The sequence below is a fragment of the Scyliorhinus canicula genome, chromosome 3 (assembly GCF_902713615.1).
Source record: "Scyliorhinus canicula chromosome 3, sScyCan1.1, whole genome shotgun sequence".
Taxonomy (NCBI): Eukaryota; Metazoa; Chordata; class Chondrichthyes; order Carcharhiniformes; family Scyliorhinidae; genus Scyliorhinus; species Scyliorhinus canicula.
In genome coordinates, this window is record NC_052148.1 from 33,767,941 (window position 1) to 33,789,931 (window position 21,991).

The following is a 21,991-nucleotide window of genomic DNA, read 5'->3' on the forward strand; positions in this document are numbered from 1 at the left end:
CCACTTGCCTGGATGAGCACAGCTCCAACAAGAAGCTCGACACCATCCAGGATAAAGCAGCCCACTTGATTGGCATCCTGTCCACAAACATTCACACTCTTCTCCACCCACACACAGTGTGCAGCATCTACAAGATGCACTGCAGGAACTCACCTGGCGCTTTGCTCACATGGCGTAGTCCTCACCTCGATCAAATTTCTCTTCCACAAGAAGAACAACCCTGTCTTAATATCCACTCGTACATAATGAGATGCAGACAGGCAGTGATTGACACACAGGATAACCAATGAACCCCCACGACACAGAACAACCAATCACCAGACAGGACACCACCACTATAAAGCCCACAGGGCATTAAGGCTCTCTCTCTCTCACAGGACACAGCTACTGAGATAGTTAGAGTACACAGGCCAGTGAGCATAATCTCCATGTGGAAGAGAGCTATTCTGGTCAAGCCAGTAGGAGGTTATCAGTTAGATTAATAGAGTGTCAACCCACAGCAGATTATGTACAGCAATCAGCAAGTTCAATAAAACAGTGTTGGCCCATCTCCTGTGTTGGAAGCCTGTTTCTAGTTTCACTGTATCCAGTTGCAGTCAACGTTGAACTAACTCACTTAACACATCAAACCCCACCTTCTCCATTATCCCTGGAACAACTCCAGTGAATCTTTTCTGCACCGTTGCGTATCATCCAGCAGCCCACACCAACTGTACAGAAATAAGTAAGCTCCAAGTGGAAAGACTTGGAATGAGTTTGTTTTAGACCAGACAGAGAGACGGAAGGCCCAATTCTAGCGTTGGATGAAATGTTAAACAAAGGCTTTCAAGGTGGATGTGAAGATCCCATTGCACTGCATCAGCCCGTTTACGCAATGCAAGCTCTCACAAACAGCAGTAAAATAATGCCCTAATCATTCCACCCCCCCAAGTGGTTTTGGTAAAGGGAAAAAAGCACTGGCTTCACCAGCATGGGAGCTGCTCGGGTGGGTGAGGGGAACAGCATGGACTATTGTTGGTATTGCCGTGTGCTCACACCATGCTTCACTGGAGTTCAAATCAAGCTTCAAAGAACGGGAAACATGCAGAATGTAAATCCTTCAGCTGCCAAAGGAAACTTCCAATATGTTAGTGCCAACAACAATAGCAGAGAGCGAGCAATAGCCTGAGGGCCATGACTCCGGATCTATTACCTACAATCAATGAGCTCATACTGAAACCGGGCTTTCATCACAAAAAGCAGCATTTTCTTTCCCCATTTCCAATTCTAATACTTGTCTTGCAAGCCAAGTTCTGGAATTCCCTCCCTAACCCTCTCTGCCCCTCCACCTCTCTTTCTTCCTGGAACGTAAACCTCTTGCAAAACCTTCCTCTTGATCAAGCGTTCTGGCATCTGCCTGAACCTCTTACCTGACTCCGTGTCAAACCTTGCTTTATAATACCCGTGTGGAAAGCTGTGGGACGTTTTATTACACTGAAGATAGTAGAAACACAAAGTTGTTGTTAATATTAGGTACATTCTGCAGGGTTGGAACCGGAGCCTCACAAAACCTGCTCCCTCGTCACACTCCATAAAATTTGGTGCATGTGAGATTCGTGTTGGTGTTTCAAAGTGATGTAATAAGATGCTATATCAAGGCAGTCATTCAGTTCTTCGGTAGCTCAGGTCATGGGAGAACAATCTCTGCAGGCCAGTTCCCTGAATTTTCCCTAATGGGCACCTTTTATTCCCAATTGTGTCAGAGGTTCCCCATTCTGACTTTGAGGTTAAGGTTGCAGAGCAGCTCTTTGCAGCCTCACAGGGAAAAAAGGAATAATCATTTGTATTTATATCTTATGACCTCAGCGCATCCCAAAGCACTTGAAGGGCAAATTCCTACAAACAGCAATGTGATATCAACTAGATAACCTCTTTGTAGCAAAGTTGGTTGAGGGATCGCTCTGGACCACGGCATTGTGCAGAAAAGATTCATGAGAATGCTTCCAGGGATGAGGGACGTCAGTTACGGGGACAAATCGGAGCAAGTGGGACTGTTCTTCTTGGAGAAAAGGCGGCAGAGAGAAGATTTGATTGAAGCATTCCAAAATCATGAGTGGTCTGGATTGAGTAGATAGGGAGAAACTGTTCCCACGAGTGGGAGGATGTAGAATGAGGGGCACAGATTTAAGATAATTGGCAAAAGAAACAATGGGAGAAATGAGGAAGAAATCTTTTCACACAGCGAGTGGCTAGGATCTGGACTGTGATGCCTGAGTGTGTGGTGGAGGCAGGTACAATTGAGGCATTTAGGAGGGAGTTTTAGTATTTGAAACGGAAGAATGTATCGGGTTATGGGGAGAAGGCAGGGGAACGACATTCGGTGCATTGTTTATTTGAACAAGAGGGGTAAGCACGATGGACTGAGAGGCTTCCTGCCGCGCTGTAAAACAATTCGGTGATTCAGCAAGGGTTTTAAAAGTGACAGAATCAAGATGGGTAAATAAAGCATTGAGATGCAGATTAACTGTGGTCTAATTGTCTGTTGGGTTTGAGGGGCTGAATGCCCTATTCCTGTTTGTATGTATCTACCGGAGATTAGCCAGTTGAAAACCACACAAGCCACAGAATAAATGCAGTATCTGTAGGCTCTCTGCATGCAAGAGCTCCTGCACACCTCAGTGAACAAAGTCTTTCATGCTCTCGAGTCCAGTAATGAAAATAAGCCCCCTTTATCAATTGTCGGCTGCACATTCAGCTCTTGGGCAACAAATCTGACCGAAGTAAAATGAACTATAGAAGAAAGAAACACGTCATACCTTAAAGTCTCCTCTGGTACATTTAGGTTTTGACTGGAAAATTAACGTCCTGGGAAGCCCTTACAGCTTCTGAATTCAGCCCTTGCTGTGGAGCATAATGAGCTCGGGGAGTTTTCTATGGGAGGGTTTCCTCACAGCCTGCTGCTAACCTTGTCACTGTACAAGTGGCAAACTGCAATACAGGAAGATATATGTACTCACACACACACACACACAAACAGGAGCTGGGAGGGGTTAAAGGACATTCTGCAGCACACATGTCAAAACTGTCAGCAGCGCTCGACTGGCTATTTGCACTGGCAGTACTGTTCCTCTACCAACTATGTAAACAGACTCAGCGGGCAGCCGGCACTCCCACCTCCATTCAGATGGATTACGCTCAGTGCTCTAACAGCCCTTTATTATAATGTGGAAAACTAAATACACTCCTGACTTTGCTTTTTTCTTAAAGGGAGAATGTCTTTGTAGAAAAGAAGAAACACAAGTATGTGGCAGACGTAATTGTTGGTGCTTTTGGGGGGGGGGGGGGGGGGGGGATCGATTGCCAAGTGAAAGGAAGCACTTGCAGTTATATCGTGCCTTAACCTGTCCTCTGGATTTCCAGAAACACTGTACCTTCATTGAATTTCTTGAGAGTTATATTCATTGTCCTGTGATCAAATGCATTAACCAAATTGCACACAGCATGATCCCATTGACCGCAAATGAATTACCAATTCTGATAGAGTTTGACACAAAAGCCCACAGACCCTGACTTTTCACTGCTAATTATGTTTTTCTCACATTTCCCTTTGGATTTTCTGTACTTGCAGATTTATGTTTAAGGTGATTGACTGATCAATATCCATGCTGAATGAGGGCGGAATGTTGGCCAAGGCATTGGGGTTATTTTACTCCTCTTCAAATTGAATCACTGATCTTTCAAATCCATCCAAGCTGATAGAAGCAATGATTAGCTCAACAGCATCATCCAAAAGACAGGATGGGATTTTCCGTTTCCCCCCCGCAGCATTTTTGTTGTGGGGGAGGCAGCCCACCATTGGCTGGTGGAAGAATCTTCCAGTCCTGTTACTGTCAACGGGGTCTCCGTTGTTTGCACCCTCCACCACCAGGGACCATCCCACCCATGATGGGGGGTTGCCGTCGGCAGGAACGGAAGATCCCGCCAGTGGAAATGGCCAGATAATCCCACCCAAAGATGTGAAAAAGCACCATGATCTTTCTAAAAGACACTGTGTGAGAATGCCAGAGAATCCTGGCTTCAGTATTTTGCTTTTGTATTAAGGAATTCAAGCTTGTTCTCACGTGAGAAAGTTGAAGCTTTGTGCAGGAACCATTGGACCCATTCAAGATTACAGAGTGAATTGTCAATGTTAATTCCAACAATTTGTTAACTGTGGTAAAGTTGAAAATGAAATGAAATGAAAATCGTTTATTGTCACGTGTAGGCTTCAATGAAGTTACTGTGAAAAGCCCCTAGTCGCCACATTCCGGCGCCTGTCCGGGGATCGAACCGTGCTGCTGGCCTGCTTGGTCTGCTTTAAAAGCCAGCGATTTAGCCCAGTGAGCTAAACCAGCCCCTAGTTGTTCAAGTTGTTCAAATAGCAAAACGACACAAGCTAACTTAGGGAGTTAGAAGGATAAAGTAAAGGCAGATAAACTTAATGGGTCAGCTGTAGAATTACGGACTTGGTTACCAGGGAATCCAATGACACTGTCAATATAAATGAGTTCAAAAGACAAACATACATGGTGGGAAAGAGAGATGAGGTTCAGAGATTATATGAAAAGTCATCCAAATGATGATAAGATCCATTAAAGGTGATGGGTTTTGCTTAACCTATTGTTTTTTTATCGTTCCTTAATATTTGTATGTTTTATCTGAAGGTTTTCTCAAACAGGATATTATGAAGGGAGTTAGTTGCAGATTGACCCTTCGAACTTTCATTCATGTTGGCAATGGGCTCGATTCAACTAAATGAGAACAAACCCCATCATAGCGAGCGCATTTAGCTGCCTGTTTCCCGGCACTGGCAGCACTGATAAACACGTGGCTATTCAACCCCACTCGTGTTTTATAAGGGGTTTCAGCAGGGAATGCGCAGCAAAGGCGGCATGTATACTGGGGAGCTCCGCTCGCTGGAACTCCCCAGTGTAGCGAGAGATCAGGACACCATTTTTAAATTGCATCCGATCTCTGAGACCCCCAAAGTAAACCCTGACCGCCCCCTCCCAGCCTGAACACACTATGGGAGGAACTCCAGCTCATCCCCCCCCCCCCCCCCCCCTCCCCCCCAACCCATGCAGGTCACCCCTTGCCCAATTGTACGTGCAAATGCAAGCTTGGTACCTTGGCAGTGCCCACCTGGCACCCAGGTGGCACTACAACGGTGTTCAGGTGGCACCAGGAGTGCCAGGGTACCATCCTGTCCAAAGGACATGCAGCTGGAGGCCTTCGATTCCCTCGGAGACCCGAACGAGTGCCGTTCCGTCTGGTTCCCGTTTGTGGAGACCAATTTATTTTTTACAAAAATATACTTTATTCATAAAACCTCTAATAAACATTACAGAACATTTCAAATTGTGACTGTACATTTCCATCAATGTTGCATATTCACTTGGCTTTCTTACATTCAATTGGGATGACTTTCTGCACGTTTCCCCGTTTACTTTAGAATTCTTTTGTAAGTATTTACATTGTCATGTTTCTTTCAGTGCTTTTGTACATTGGAGTGCTAATGACACAGACTGAGGGGTTTTACACAGTTACCAGCCCCTCGGTGTACATTTGCTGGTGAGACCTTACACAGTGGCCTTTCCCCATTGCGCCTTGGCAGCAGCTGCCCCAAGCTTGAGTACGTCCCTCAGCACTTAGTCCTGTTTGTGGAGACTAATACTGAACGGCGCTCGCCCGAGGTCTCTGAGATGAAGGGGATGATTCCCAAAGCCTGAGTTACCTCAGGGATCTGCACATAAGAGTGAGACTAGCTGTCTTGCCCTAATATGCAGATTTGCCAAAGAATGATCCCGCCCACAATGAGCAGGATTTACATCTCAACGTCTCGCGAGATTGCATTGGATCTCGCGAGGCTTTGCGAGCGGGGTAGATCCCAGGAGCGGGGTCTCCTGGCTTTTATCAGTCACACTGTGCCGAGCTACACCCAATAGGTCTGTCATGTCTGTCAAAAGGCAAAAAGTATTTTTCTGCTTGATCATATCATATCTCAACATCCAGAGCTTTAGTTGCCCTACCTTTCACCCATTGTTGGAATGTACCTTGACTGTACCAAACTATTTCCTCATTCAAGGCTGAATTTAAACCTTATTCAGGCCTTTCTCATCTCCAGGCTCAACTACTCCAATTCACTTTGTCTTAAGTCTCATTGTTGTGTTTGGTCCTTTATACCTTATGAAGGAATCCGTCAAACACTTCGACTTGTCTAAACCAGAATCTTTTATTGAGTCTCGTGTGGTAAGATTGCAATCTGTTACAGAGCACGTTATCATGGAGTCTGCTGACTACTCCTCTGGAATCTGCACCTAGCTCCGACCATTCACTTGTATGTCTTATTACCCTCTCAATCTTCTTCTGAAGATGGCCGGATGCGTCTCCCCTTATATGGGAGTCACTGGTCACATGACCTTGGTCTCGAGACCGTATGGTGTGTCTGCAGTGCCACCTGCTGGTTGGAGGTCACACACCATCCATCTATGATATAGCCCAAAGGCATATCACCACATTCATGAACTCCAATTTGAACAAAATCCTGACACAAATATCTTGTTCATTGTCAAGCCTTGTCTGCCCATCTCTCGTCGGTTACCCTCCTTCCGCAATAAGTCTCTCATCCTTAAATTGTTCCTCATCCCACCCTATCTATGATCCTCCTCTATGCATCCTCTGATTTGACCGCTTGAGAATCATCCCTCCGTGAGGCACACAATTGGTGGCGAACCCTTCAGCAACCCCCCTCCCGCCCGTGATACTCTTTGAACTTCCCTCCCCATATACCTCTGGTCTCTCTCCTCGCCCTTCAAAATGTCTTCAAAGTGGTTTTCTTTGACTGAAACTTTGGTCACTTTTAATCTCTCCTTCCTTGGCTCGGTGGCTTGTTTTCGTATGGGTGATCTGAAATTGAAGTGCAATTGTGCACCTTGTAACATTAAAACAGAATGTCCCTCCTTTTAAAACATGTTACTATTTTAGGGCAACAATATGATGGAATATCGCAGTGTAGCAACAGTAAAGTATTTAGTCACTGTCCAATCATGCATCCAACTTAAGTACTGCAGTAACCCAAGTGCAATACATATAAAGCAGCTGATTTATGAAGTTGTGATGATCATGGACCTTGTTGTGGAATAATGCCAGGGATGAGCTTCGCAGTGATATTTTACAGTAGCCTTAGTTAGGCTAAAATTTAAGCGCACAACTTGTTTAAGTGAAGAATTCAAAATGATGTATATGAGACACAGCAGCAAAGCAGAATCATATCTCTCTGACACAGTACTGTACATTATCGGGGCCTTGAAAGTGTTAAACAATAAGATATTTTTCCCCACACTGGCAGTTTACATACTAAGTGCAATAGGCCTCTCTCCTGATACAACACTCTGCAACACCAGCCCAGAGTACTGGGTGGAGCACTACAGAGACAGGGCAAAGAGGATGTGACTCCACACTACCTCCAAGTCCCAGAATTGGCCTCACTGAAGGTTATCCACTCCGATGCCCTCTCCTGCAACCCCCCCCCCCCCCCCCCCCCCCCCATATCTCCCTATTCCATCCCAACCAACTCTCTATGGTTTACTTTGCAGGCACTTTATTTCTTCACTTAGCAACCAAGGCTATCTGTCAACCTAGATACAGAGTGTTCAATTTGGGGAACCTAATTCTGTCCTCTGCTGAACTCCACTCAAGCCGGCCTGTCTCCAGAACTCAGGGCTTTGCAATCAGAGGCCGGAGGCCAGAATAATTTTTTTAAAACCCTTTGCAAATCTTGGTTCTCTAAAACCAATTGTAACTCACTAAATCCATTATTCGATTCTAAAGGGTACATTAACCAGAAGTATTAAGGAATTTGGGATAATATGGGTACATGTTATTGGGATCAGCCAAAACTTAATAAGTGGCGGAAAAGACTCAGGGAGGCTAAATGGCTACTATGCCTGTACCTTTGCTCATTACTCAGGCTGAGACAAGACATCTCAGCACATAGCCAAGACTGGGGCAAAGGTCTCAGCTAAATAGATCAGTGTAAGAAGGGGAAGAAAATTATGCCTGGAAAAAGGAGCGATTCCGAAAATCAAATGACTCTTAGGGGGCGGGCATAAAATTCTGACCAAGCCAGCGCGCCCACAACCCGTGAAGGAATACCTTTTAAAAAAGGTGCAGACAAGGATGATAAAACCAGAGTTGTAATTGAAAAATGGTAATACTTGAAAAGGTTACACAATAAAGCCTTCCCTTAATTAGACCAAGAAATGCTGTTTACATGATGAAGAAGGAATAGCAATGCTCTGTTTACATTACAGGATTCCAACTATTGTCATTGCCAAGAACAATGAAATGAGACTGCCACGAAAAAAGGGATAGAGAACCCCAGCCAGCTTTACATTATCAGGAGTTACCTTTTGTCCTCCATGCTGCACTTTAAAGCCAATTCACAAACTCAACCTGATATTTTCACTAGTGCTTCCATGATGAATAATTGAGGGTGTGTGGAAATGTTTCCATCGTGTCCTCATGAAATGTGGAAAATTACTCAGACAAAATCCTAAAATGTCCTAACTCGCAGCAACGTGGGAGCAATCTTCAGCACATGGATGGCTGTGGTTCAGAAGAACATAAGAACATAAGAACATAAGAACTAGGAGCAGGAGTAGGCCATCTGGCCCCTCGAGCCAGATGAGATCATGGCTGATCTTTTGTGGACTCAGCTCCACTTTCCGGCCCGAACACCATAACCCTTAATCCCTTTATTCTTCAAAAAACTATCTATCTTTAATTAAAAACATGTAATGAAGGAGCCTCAACTGCTTCACTGGGCAAGGAATTTCATAGATTCACAACCCTTTGGGTGAAGAAGTTCCTCCTAAACTCAGTCCTAAATCTACTTCCCCTTATTTTGAGGCTATGTCCCATAGTTCTGCTGTCACCCGCCAGTGGAAACAACCTGCCCGCATCTATCCTATCTATTCCCTTCATAATTTTAAATGTTTCTATAAGATCCCCCCTCATCCTTCTAAATTGCAACGAGTACAGTCCCAGTCTACTCAACCTCTCCTCATAATCCAACCCCTTCAGCTCTGGGATTAACCTAGTGAATCTCCTCTGCACACCCTCCAGCGCCAGTACGTCCTTTCTCAAGTAAGGAGACCAAAACTGAACACAATACTCCAGGTGTGGCCTTACTAACACCTTATACAATTGCAACATAACCTCCCTAGTCTTAAACTCCATCCCTCTAGCAATGAAGGACAACATTCCATTTGCCTTCTTAATCACCTGTTGCACTTGTAAACCAACCTTCTGTGACACATGCACTAGCACACCCAAGTCTCTCTGAACAGTGGCATGCTTTAATATTTTATCGTTTAAATAATAATCCCGTTTGCTGTTATTCCTACCAAAATGGATAACCTCACATTTGTCAACATTGTATTCCATCTGCCAGACCCTAGCCCATTCACTTAACCTATCCAAATCCCTCTGCAGACTTCCAATATCCTCTGCACTTTTCGCTTTACCACTCATCTTAGTGTCATCCGCAAACTTGGACACATTGCCCTTGGTCCCCAACTCCAAATCATCTATGTAAATTGTGAACAATTGTGGGCCCAACACGGATCCCTGAGGGACACCACTAGCTACTGATTGCCAACCAGAGAAACACCCATTAATCCCCACTCTTTGCTTTCTATTAATTAACCAATCCTCTATCCATGCTACTACTTTACCCTTAATGCCATGCATCTTTATCTTATGCAGCAACCTTTTGTGTGGCACCTTGTCAAAGGCTTTCTGGAAATCCAGATATACCACATCCATCGGCTCCCCGTTATCTACTGCACTGGTAATGTCCTCAAAAAATTCCACTAAATTAGTTAGGCATGACCTGCCCTTTACAAACCCATGCTGCGTCTGCCCAATGGGACAATTTCTATCCAGATGCCTCGCAATTTCTTCCTTGATGATAGATTCCAGCATCTTCCCTACTACCGAAGTTAGGCTCACTGGCCTATAATTTCCTGCTTTCTGCCTACCTCCTTTTTAAAACAGTGGCGTCACGTTTGCTAATTTCCAATCCACCGGGACCACCCCAGAGTCTAGTGAATTTCGGTAAATTATCACTAGTGCATCTGCAATTTCCCTAGCCATCTCTTTTAGCACTCTGGGATGCATTCCATCAGGGCCAGGAGACTTGTCTACCTTTAGCCCCATTAGCTTGCCCATCACTCCCTCCTTAGTGATAAAAATCCTCTCAAGGTCCTCACCTGTCGTAGCCTCATTTCTATCAGTCGCTGGCATGTTATTTGTGTCTTCCAATGTGAAGACCGACCCAAAAAACCTGTTCAGTTCCTCAGCCATTTCCTCATTTCCCATTATTAAAACTCCCTTCTCATCCTCTAAAGGACCAATATTTACCTTAGCCACTCTTTTTTGTCTTATATATTTGTAAAAACTTTTACTGTCTGTTTTTATATTCTGAGCAAGTTTACTCTCATACTCTATCTTACTCTTCTTTATAGCTTTTTTAGTAGCTTTCTGTTGCCCCCTAAAGATTTCCCAGTCCTCTAATCTCCCAGCAATCTTTGCCACTTTATATGCTTTTTCCTTCAATTTGATACTCTCCCTTATTTCCTTAGATATCCACGGTCGATTTTCCCTCTTTCTTCCGTCCTTCCTTTTTGTTGGTATAAACCTTTGCTGAGCACTGTGAAAAATCGCTTGGAAGGTTCTCCACTGTTTCTCAACTGTTCCACCATAGAGTCTTTGCTCCCAGTCTACCGTAGCTAGTTCTTCTCTCATCCCCTTGTAATCTCCTTTGTTTAAACACAAAACACTAGTATTTGATTTTACTTTCTCACCCTCCATCTGTATTTTAAATTCCACCATATTGTGATCGCTCCTTCTGAGAGGATCCCTAACTATGAGATCATTAATCAATCCTGTCTCATTACACAGGACAAGATCTAGGACCGCTTGTTCCCTCGTAGGTTCCATTACATACTGTTCTAGGAAACTATCGCGGATACATTCTATAAACTCCTCCTCAAGGTTGCCTTGACCGACCTGGTTAAACCAATCGACATGTAGATTAAAATCCCCCATGATAACTGCTGTACCATTTCTACATGCATCAGTTATTTCTTTGTTTATTGCCTGCCCCACCATATCGTTACTATTTGGTGGCCGATAGACTACTCCTATCAGTGACTTTTTCGCCTTACTATTCCTGATTTCCACCCAAATGGATTCAACCTTATCCTCCATAGCACCGATGTCATCCCTTACTATTGCCCGGATGTCATCCTTAAATAACAGAGCAACACCACCTCCTTTACCATCCACTCTGTCCTTCCGAATAGTTTGATACCTTCGGATATTTAACTCCCAGTCGTGACCATCCTTTAACCATGTTTCAGTAATGGCCACTAAATCATAGTCATTTACGATGATTTGTGCCACCAACTCATTTACTTTATTCCGAATACTACGAGCATCCAGGTAAAGTACACTTATGTTGGTTTTTTTACCTCTGTTTTGAATCTTAACATCTCCAGTTTTATTCCTTTTAGTATTACTGGGCCTATTCACTAAGCTCCCCTCAGTCACTGTACCTTGTACTGTCGCCCTTTTAGATTTTTGACTATGTCTTCTCTGCCTTGCACTTTTCCCCTTACTTCCTTTTGCTTCTGTCCCTGTTTTACTACCTTCCAACTTCCTGCATCGTTTCCCATCCCCCTGCCACATTAGTTTAAACCCTCCCCAACAGCTCTAGAAAACACCCCCCCCTAGGACATCGGTTCCAGTCCTGCCCAGGTGCAGACCGTCCGGTTTGTACTGGTCCCACCTCCCCCAGAACTGGTCCCAATGCCCCAGGAATTTGAATCCCTCCCTCTTGCACCATCTCTCGAGCCACGCATTCATCCTATCTATCCTGACATTCCTACTCTGACTAGCTCGTGGCACTGGTAGCAATCCTGAGATTACTACCTTTGAGGTCCTACTTTTTAGTTTAACTCCTAACTCCCTGAATTCCGCTTGTAGGACCTCATCCCGTTTTTTACCTATATCGTTGGTGCCTATGTGCACCACGACAGCTGGCTGTTCACCCTCCCCCCCCAGAATGTCCTGCAGCCGCTCCGAGACATCCTTGACCCTTGCACCAGGGAGGCAACATACCATCCTGGAGTCTCGATTGCGCCCACAGAACCACCTGTCTATTCCCCTTACGATCGAGTCCCCTATCACTATAGCCCTGCCATTTTTCTTCCTGCCCTGCTGTGCAGCAGAGCCAGCCACGGTGCCATGAACCTTGCTGCTGCTGCCTTCCCCTGGTGAGCCATCTCCCTCAACAGTATCCAAAACTATATATCTGTTTTGCAGCGAGATGACTGCAGGGGACACCTGCACTGCCTTCCTACTCTTGCTCTTTCTTTTGGTCACCCATTTTCTATCTCCCTCAGTAACCTTCACCTGCGGTGTGACCAACTTGCTAAACGTGCTATCCACGACCTCCTCAGCATCGCGGATACTCCAGAGCCGTCAAGCGGTCTAACAAGAGCTGCAACTGAACACACTTCTTGCACGTGAAGGAGCCAGGGACAGTGGACGTGTCCCTGAGCTCCCACATCGCACACGAGGAGCATGACACGGGTCTGGGATCTCCTGCCATGTCTTAAACCCTAGGTAAACTAGAAGCCCCATGATCACCTTCCCAAGGGCAAGTATAGATGAGCAATAGATTCTGGCCGTTCCAGTGAAATCTACATCTGGAGAATGAATTAGAAAAACGCAAATAAGACCATAAGACATAGGAGTAGAATTAGGCCATTACATCTGATTCTAGCTTCTCCCTCTCAAACTGCAGGGTAAATTCTGTCATATTGTGTTCACTGCCCCTTAACGGTTCCTTCACCTTAAGTTCCCTAATCAGATCTGCCTCATTACACATCACCAAATCCAGAATTGCTTGTTCTCTAGTGGGCTCTACAATAAGCTGCTCCGAAAAACCATCTTGTAGACATTCTACAAATTCCTTTTCTTGGGATTCGCTACCAACCTGATTTTCCCAGTCCACCTGCATATTGAAGTCTGCTATGATTACTGTAATATTACCTTTCCTATTTGCCTTTTCTATCTCCTGATTTATTTTCTGCCCCACATCCTGACTACTGCTTGGGGGGGCTGTACATAGCTCCCATCAGGGTCTTTTTACCTTTGTGATTCCTCAACTCTACTCACACAAATTCTATGCCTTCTGATCCTATATCGCTCCTTGCTATTGATTTAACTTCATCCCTTACTAACAATGCAACCCCGCCCCCTCTCAACATCTGCCGGTCCTTTCAATAGGACACATATCCTTGGATATTTGGATCCCAGCCCTGACCCCTTTGCAGCCACGTCCCTGTGATGCCCCAACATTGTACCGGCCAATTTCAATGTGTGCAACAAGCTCATTTATCTTGTTCCGTGTACTGCACGCATTTAGGTACAACACCCACAGTCCTGCATTGACCACCCACCTTCTCATATTTGTTCTGTTTTTTCATTGGATTACTGCCTTCTTCTATACTCTCAGTTCTATTATGTGTTCTGGAAACTTTACTAATCTCAGCCCATTTAATTAGTTTAAATTCCTTGTCATTAACCTGCACTTCTACCTTCTCTTTTAACTAGGATTTTCTAATTCTCCATACAACTGAAGCCTCCCCCCCCCCCCCCCCCCCCCCCATTATTTGGTGTAAAGCCCTATCACAGCCCTATTTAGGTGGTTCGCAATACACTTCATTTGAACTATGTCTGGGAAAGCATTCAAAATTTGTATAACATTAAGTTCGTACTGGTGGTTACAATCATGTCACTGGTAGTGATAGTAACAGGAGTAATTTAACATGACGAATGGAAGAGCAGCACACAAATATGTCTATCACTCAGCATTGTGGTTAAAGTTAAAATTTGTTGGACAAGTGTGAGATTTTCTTTAGTGTACTGGTTGCAAGACTGGATCCATTCAGCCAAATAACTGGTTGTTTAGGGATTAGACATAATTCCTAAACACGGTGGCACAGTGGTTAGTACTGCTGCTTACAGCGCCAGGGACTCGGGTTCAATTCTAGCCTTGGGTGACTTGTCTGTGTGGAGTTTGCACGTTCTCCTCATGTTTCCTCCAGGTGCTCTGGCTTCCTCTCACAGTCCAAAGATGTGCAGGTTAGGTAGATTGGCCATGCTAGGTTGCCCCTTAGTATCCAAAATATTAGGTGGGGTTATGGGGATAGGGCGGGGAAGTGGGCCTAGGTAGGGGGCTCTTTCAGAGGGTCGGGTGCACACTCAATAGGCCAAATGGCCTCCTTCTGCACTGTCGTGATTCTATGTTAAACCAAATTATACTGAATTTACCGTATAGGAGACATTCGACGCAACAGGGCTATGCTGGTCATTCTGCACCGCATGAACTCCTCCTATCCTTTGTCACCCAACCTCATCAAAATGATTCGCCTTGAAGATCTATGCTGATCTGTTCAATTGTTCCTTGTGGTAGTGATTTCCATATTCTAAGCACCCTTTGGGTGAAAACGCCTGTCCTGAATTTTCTATTGCATTGATCGGTGACTATTTGATATTTACAGCCCTAGTTTTAGTCTCCCTAGCAACTGGAAGCATCATCACGATGTCTACCTCTCAAACACAAACCTTTGAATGCATCTACCAGGTCATACCCAAGTCTTTAAAGAGAAAATCTATTCAGTCTTTCCTGAGAAATACAGCCCTTCAGTTTGGATGTGGATCTTCCTTGGAGAGGAGAAATTTCTTCACCCAGTGAGTGGTGGATCTGTGGAACTCACTATCGCAGAAAGTAGTTGAGGCTAAAATGTTGTGTAATTTCAAGAAGGTGTTAGATATAGCCCTTGGGGCTAAAGGGATCAAGGGATATGGGGGGGGGGGAGGCAGGATCAGTGTATTGAACTTGATGATCAGGCACGATTACAATGAATGGCGGAGCAGACTCGAAGGGCCGAATGGTCTCCTCCTGCTTCAATTTCCCATGTTTATATCTGTTCTTCATCCAGTCCATGGAACCCCCAGTTTTCCAATCATTAATTTTAATGACCAATCGCTCTGCACAATTCTCTAAATTTATACTCCCATCCAGCTATATTCAGCACTGAGGGAGTAAGGTTCTCCACTCAGGCACAAGATCAGGGAGCGAAGAGTTGAGCTTCCTTTTTTAAAAGAATACAAATTATCCTCCAATGACATAACTGGGCTCTTAACTTGCAATTTTAATCCTGGACTGAGGCGAAAAGCCATCTTCAGGCTGAAGGATTAAAAACAAGCAATCCTGCAACCCCTTTCTCAATAGACCATCTCCTGCTGACCATTATGGCCCTGCCCTAGAAGCAGCCCATCTCCCAGGATCGCTGACCTGTTCGCCTTTGCTCCAGCGTCTCTGACAACTCTCACCGTCACCTTCTCTCTGCCTGACAATGACCCCGCTAATCACGTTCGTAGGTTTTGGTCCTGTCCAAAGCTAGAGGAGTACTGGAAGGAGGTTTTTAGGGTAATTTCCAAGGTGGTGCATGTGAAACTGGACCCGGGTCCCCGGGAGGCCATATTCGGGGTGTCGGACCAGCCGGGGTTGAAAAGGGGTGGGGAGGCAGATATCGTAACCTTCGCCTCGTTGATCGCCCGAAGGCGGATCCTGCTGGGTTGGAGAGCAGTCTCTCCACCCTGTGCCCTGGCGTGGCAGGGGGACCTGTTGGAATACTTGACACTTGAGAAGGTTAAGTTTGAACTGAGGGGAAGCTCAGAGGGGTTCTACAATTCATGGGCATTATTCATTATGCACTTTCAAGAACTGGATAACATTGAACATTAGTTGGGGGGGGGGTGGGGGGGGTAGGTGGGAGAGTTGGGGGGGGGGGAGGGGAGCTGTGTATATTAAGGATGACTATGGGTTATCCCGGATTCCTTTTTGTCATTTGTTTATGTAAACATGCGGGCTGATGTTTGGGGGTTGGTGGGAGGACGGGATCAGTGTTATTATTATGGGGTTTGACATTTTTGTTGCTGATTATTGTTTATTGTTGATGGGTGTAAGTACAGGAGAAAATGTGAAAAAGGAGAATAAAAATATTTATATAAATCCACTAACCCTGCCCAGTCTCTCTCTCCCCACCCTCCTCCCTGCCGACACCTGCAGTCTCACTACCCCAGGTTCTGCCTTTTACTACAGGCTGTCAAACATTCCAGATGGGGAATACTGAGCAACAACAAAACAACATGACAGGGGTAGATTGTGACAGTTTTCTTCAACTCTAAAGATCTGCCGGCTTGGATTCCGCCCTGCCTTGGGTTGCCAACCTTCCAGAATATTCTGGAGTCTTCAGGCATTGAAGACTTAATCTTCGACCCATCACCACTGTGACGTATAGCAGAAGAAAAATCACCTGAACATGGGTTTGTTTTAGATTTTCTGTGAACATTTTTGATTGTTAGTTATAAATACATTGGCTAGGCGGGGTAATGGCGTGGGGTGGGGTGGGGTGGGGGGTCATGTGATGACACCTCCAGGAATATGTAGAGTTGGCGGCCCTAGCCCCAGTCCACTCGGTGTGGTTAGGTGACAGGCATCGACAATAGGAGGAACAATGAACGAACAGGTGCAAGTAACACTGTTTGACTTTGATGTTCAACCCTCCTACTCCTAACTGCTTAATCAGCTTCACTAAAAATAAACATGAGCTGCACTATTTAGCTGGGTCACATGAGCCACCTCTCATCCATCAGTGCCATATAAAAATAGGTAACTGGCTAGGTCCCATGTCATTGTCTAAAGAGCATTATTCGTTACTGCAATGCTAGTGGCGAGGCAGTACCGGAGTGGTCTTGTCATTGGATTCGTAATCCAGGGACCAGGGCAATGCTCTGGGGGCACGGGTTCAAATCCCACTATGGCAGATGCCACAATTTGAACCTGCCCGGATCCTATTGGCTGGGGACAATTGGTTACCCCATGACTCTTGCGGAATATGTATTTTCTTTCCATGTACGGAATGATCTGTTTGAGCTGCACACAGAACAATACTTTTCACAGTACCTTGGTACTCATGACAATAAACCTAATTCAATCTAATAATTTCCTGATCTCGGCCTTACTCAATGACTGAACATCCACCAGCCTCTGAAGTAGAGAATTCCAAAGATTCACAATCCTCTTGAGTGAAAGAAATTCTCATTTCAGTGCTAATTGACCAACTCCTTATCAAAAGACTATACTGCCCCTCATTCTGCACTCTCCAGCCAGGAGAAACAGCCCCTTTCCAGAGACTTAAGACCATCGTCCGAGATGGCATTTAGCTGCAACATCTTTCGGATGAGATGTTAGACCATCTTTTGTAGACAAGTAGTGAAGCTCTCGCCAGTGTCCTGGTCAATATCTATTCATCAACCAACTTCACTAGTAAGAAAAAAATCAAGATTATCTGGTCATTTATCACATTGCACACAACTAACTCACATTGCACACAACTAACTCACATTGCACACAACTAACTCACATTGCACACAGCTAACTCACATTGCACACTACTAACTCACATTGCACACAACTAACTCACATTGCACACAACTAACTCACATTGCACAGTACTAATTCACGTTGCACACAACTAATTCACATTGCACACAACTAAGTCACATTGCACACAACTAACTCACATTGCACACAACTAACTCACATTGCACACAACTAACTCACATTGCGCAGTACTAATTCACATTCCCCACAGCTAATTCACATTGCACACAACTAAGTCACATTGCACACAACTAACTCACATTGCACACAACTAACTCACATTGCACACAACTAACTCACATTGCACACAACTCACATTGCACACAACTAACTCACATTGCACACTAACTCACATTGCACACAACTAAGTCACATTGCACACAACTAACTCACATTGCACACAACTAACACACATTGCACACAACTAACTCACATTGCACACTAATCCACATAGCACAGTACTAATTCACATTGCACACTAACTCACATTGCACACAACTAACTCACATTGCACACAACTAACTCACATTGCACACAACTAACTCACATTGCACACTAATTCACATAGCACAGTACTAATTCACATTGCACACCAACTCACATTGCACACAACTAACTCACATAGCACAGTACTAATTCACATTGCACACTAACTCACATTGCACACTAACTCACATTGCACACTACTAACTTCCACAAACAGCAAAGTGGCCACTGTGCTTCCGACATTACAGGAGCCAGCATACTTTGTCCTCCATTAGCTGTAAAATGCTTTGGGTTGTTCTGGGGCACTATATAAATACAAGTCTCTCTTTAACTTTGGCAACATCAGAGATATGAAACCATTTCTGTTCAAATGTCAACATAAGTACAAATTTTATTTGTGGATTATGGCTTCGTAGTCTGCTCGTGTGGTTCTCGCATCCTTATTCGCAACTGTTTAGCACAGAATCACTACAGCACTGAAGGAGGCCATTCAGCCCACTGTGTCTGCACTGTGTCTCAGATTGAGCACTTCACCCAGTGCCAATCTCCCACACCTCCTCCCCGTAAAGCTGCACATTCCTCCTTTTCAAATTACAGTCCAATTCCCGGTTGAATGCTTCCACTGAACCCGCCTCCACCATACCCTCGGACAGTGCATTCCAGACCCTAGCCACTCACTGTGTGGAAAAGGGTTTGCCTCATCGCTTTCCCCTCAATGGCCAACTTCTTTGGATCTGCGCCCTCACGTTCTCGATCCTTTCACGGGCGGGAACAGTTTCTCTTTATCTGTCCTGTCCATGCCCCTCACGATTTTGAACACCTCTATCAAATCTCCTCTCTGCCTTCCTTTCGTAAGAAATAAAGGCTCTATCTAAACTTTTCCAATTCTAATATATTCCATCACCTCCCCCCGTCACAGTGAATGCCCCCAGACTGATCTCCGGGTTTGGTGTCCTCATTCTGAAGGGCAATGGAGTCACTCTGCTCCTGGGTCAACTTGTCAAAAATGTTTCTTGTATTTAAGCCACTCCAGCGATGGTCCCAGGGATGCTGCAGATCTCCCCTACCCACCCCTCCCTGACTCGCCGCTAAAATGACCCACAAATCAATTTGATTACAAAGGGTTATTAAAATGATAAATGGGTAACTAGCACAGCACGGGAGGCAAGCACCATACAATGTTTAAACCACATAACACATATAACCCTCTGGATATGACCCGCAATAGATTGCAGATATCAGTAAGGCAGCGTTGAGTTTGGGACCAGCCGCTCGGAAACACTGCCACAGATCGGAAAGCACATTAAGGGCCGGTGGGTGATACCTGCACATTGCCAGTTCCTACCGCATCTTCACGCTGCCCCCAGCGAGGGTGAAATGCAGCTCACTTTGAGGAATGCACTCGCACTCTCCTCCAGAGCAAACTCTGACTGCACCGAAACATCTCCCGCACTGAGAATAGTCAAGTCACCTGTGCACAGACAGACATCCGACTCCTCAGTCCCTCCTTCACACCGGCCCATTGGCTGTGTCTCCACCTCGATGTGCTCACTTTCAACCTATTGGTTTTTCATGAGCTCATCTGCATCTTGCAGCCTTGTTTACAGTTCTGGCTTTTATTCACCCCTGGGATGGGGTGCCTGGAGTTATGAATAACAGCTCCACTAAACCTACTGCCAGCCCCCTTCAAATAAAACATGCTCAGGTCCCCTCACTGTTTCTCTCAATCCCAATCACGAAAGCTTAAAGGCAGCTCTCCTGATTTAACCACTTCATTACTGTCACTTTTGTTCATAGTACATAGAACAGTATAGCACGGCACAGCACAGGCCCTCTGGCCCTCAATGTTGTGCCGAGCATTGTCCGAAACCAAGATCAAGCTATCCCACTCCCTGTCATTCTGGTGTGCTCCATGTGCCTATCTAATAACCGCTTGAAAGTTCCTAAAGTGTCCGACTCCACTATCACAGCAGGCAGTCCATTCCACACCCTAACCACTCTCTGAGTAAAGAACCTACATTGGGCATCATAGAACATAGAACAGTACAGCACAGAACAGGCCCTTCAGCCCTCGATGTTGTGCCGAGCAATGATCACCCTACTCAAACCCACGTATCCACCTTATACCCGTAGCCCAACAACCCCCCCCTTAACCTTACTTTTTAGGACACTACGGGCAATTTAGCATAGCCAATCCACCTAACCCTCCTATATCATTAGATTTCTGTAAATCCCTGCTTTCCGTTGTCAGTAGACTTCAGCGACTCAAACAAAATAATAATAATAGAACATACAGTGCAGAAGGAGGCCATTCGGCCCATCGGGTCTGCACCAACCCACTTAAGCTCTCACTTCCACCCTATCCCCATAACCCAGTAACACCTCCTAACCTTTTGGACACTGAGGGCAATTTAGCATGGCCAATCCACCTAACCTGAACGTCTTTGGACTGTGGGAGGAAACCGGAGCACCCGGAGGAAACCCACGCACACACGGGGAGAACGTGCCGACTCCGCACAGACAGTGACTCAGTGGGGAAGCGAACCTGGGGCCCTGGCGCTGTGAAGCCACAGTGCTAACCACTTGTGCCATCCAAGTGATAATAATCTTTATTATTGTCACAAGTAGGCTTACATTAACACTGCAATGTGAAAATCCCCTAGTTGCCACACTCCGGTGCCTGTACACCGAGGGAGAATTCAAAATGTCTAATTCACCTAACAAGCCCACACTCAAGAAGATCAACACCATCCAGGGCCAAGCAACCTGCTGATTGGCACTCCCTCCACCACCTTCAGTATTCACCCCCTCCTTCACAGACACAGAGTGGCAGCCGTGTGTACCATCCACAAGATGATGCACTGCAGCAACTCCTTCAGCAGCACCTTCCAAACTCACGCCCACTACCATCTAGAAGGACAATGGCAGCAGATACCCGAGAACATCACCACCTCGAAGTTCCCGTCCAAGTCGCTCACCATCCTGACTTGGAAATATATCGCCGTTCCTTCACTGTCACTGGGGCAACATCCTGGAACTCCCTCCCTAACAGCTCAGTGGGTGTCCTTACTCCATGGGCTGCAATGGTTCAAGAAGGCAGCTCAGAACCACCTTCTGAAGGGCAATTAGGCATGGATAATAAATGCGGGTCTAATCAGTGATGCCCACATCCCATAGAATTCCTACAGTACAGAAAGAGGCCATTCGGCCTATCGTGTCTGCACCGACCCTCTGAGCGAGCACTCTACCTAAGGCCTACTCCCCTGCCCTATCCCCGTAATCCAACTAAACCTACACATCTTTGGTCACTAAGGGGACATTTAGCATGGCCAATCCACCTAACCTGCTCACCTTTGGACTGTGACAGGAAACCGGAGCACCCAGAGGAAACCCACGCAGACATAGGGAGAAAGTGTAAACTCCACAGTCACCCAAGGCCGGAATTGAACCCGGTTCTCTGGTGCTGTGAAGCAGCAGTGCTAACCACTGTGCCCCGTGCCGCCAATGAATGGATAAATAAACTTTGCTTGTTCACAACGCGCAGCACTATAAGCACGTGATGTGCTGAATCGTATTGTCATTCAGAACACACTCCGAGAACCATACAATACATAAAAACATAGGAAATAGGAGCAGGTGTCAGATATTTAACCCCTCGAGATCCCTTGTCAGTTCGGCTAATATGATGTGACGTTAACTTCACTTTCCTGCCTGCCTGCCATAACACCTGGGGCGGGATTCTCTCAGCCCGGGGCCGGGCCGGAGAATCCCCGCGACCGCTGCAAATCGCGCCACACCACCCCGACACCGGCACACGATTCTCCGCTCTGCCATTGCCGCCGGCTTGGTTGGTGCGGTCGCGGGCCGCTCTATGCGGCCGGCCTGCCGATTCTCGGGCCA

At 45.7% G+C, this 21,991-nt stretch overlaps 1 protein-coding gene across 5 annotated transcripts in view; it reads right to left on the minus strand.

The window, feature by feature from the left end:
* LOC119963895 (leucine zipper putative tumor suppressor 3-like) overlaps positions 1 to 21,991 on the minus strand; it is a 293,965-nt gene that overhangs the window by 75,583 nt on the left and 196,391 nt on the right. For 2 of the 5 annotated variants that reach the window (XM_038793275.1, XM_038793276.1), the window contains exon 2: positions 6,808 to 6,924. The exons of 2 other annotated variants lie outside the window; for them this stretch is intronic. The gene's annotated coding sequence lies outside the window, so the exon portion shown is untranslated. Of the gene's footprint in view, positions 1 to 2,795; positions 3,041 to 6,807; positions 6,925 to 21,991 lie in introns of those variants that run through there. One more of the 5 variants, XM_038793274.1, reaches the window with a different exon arrangement.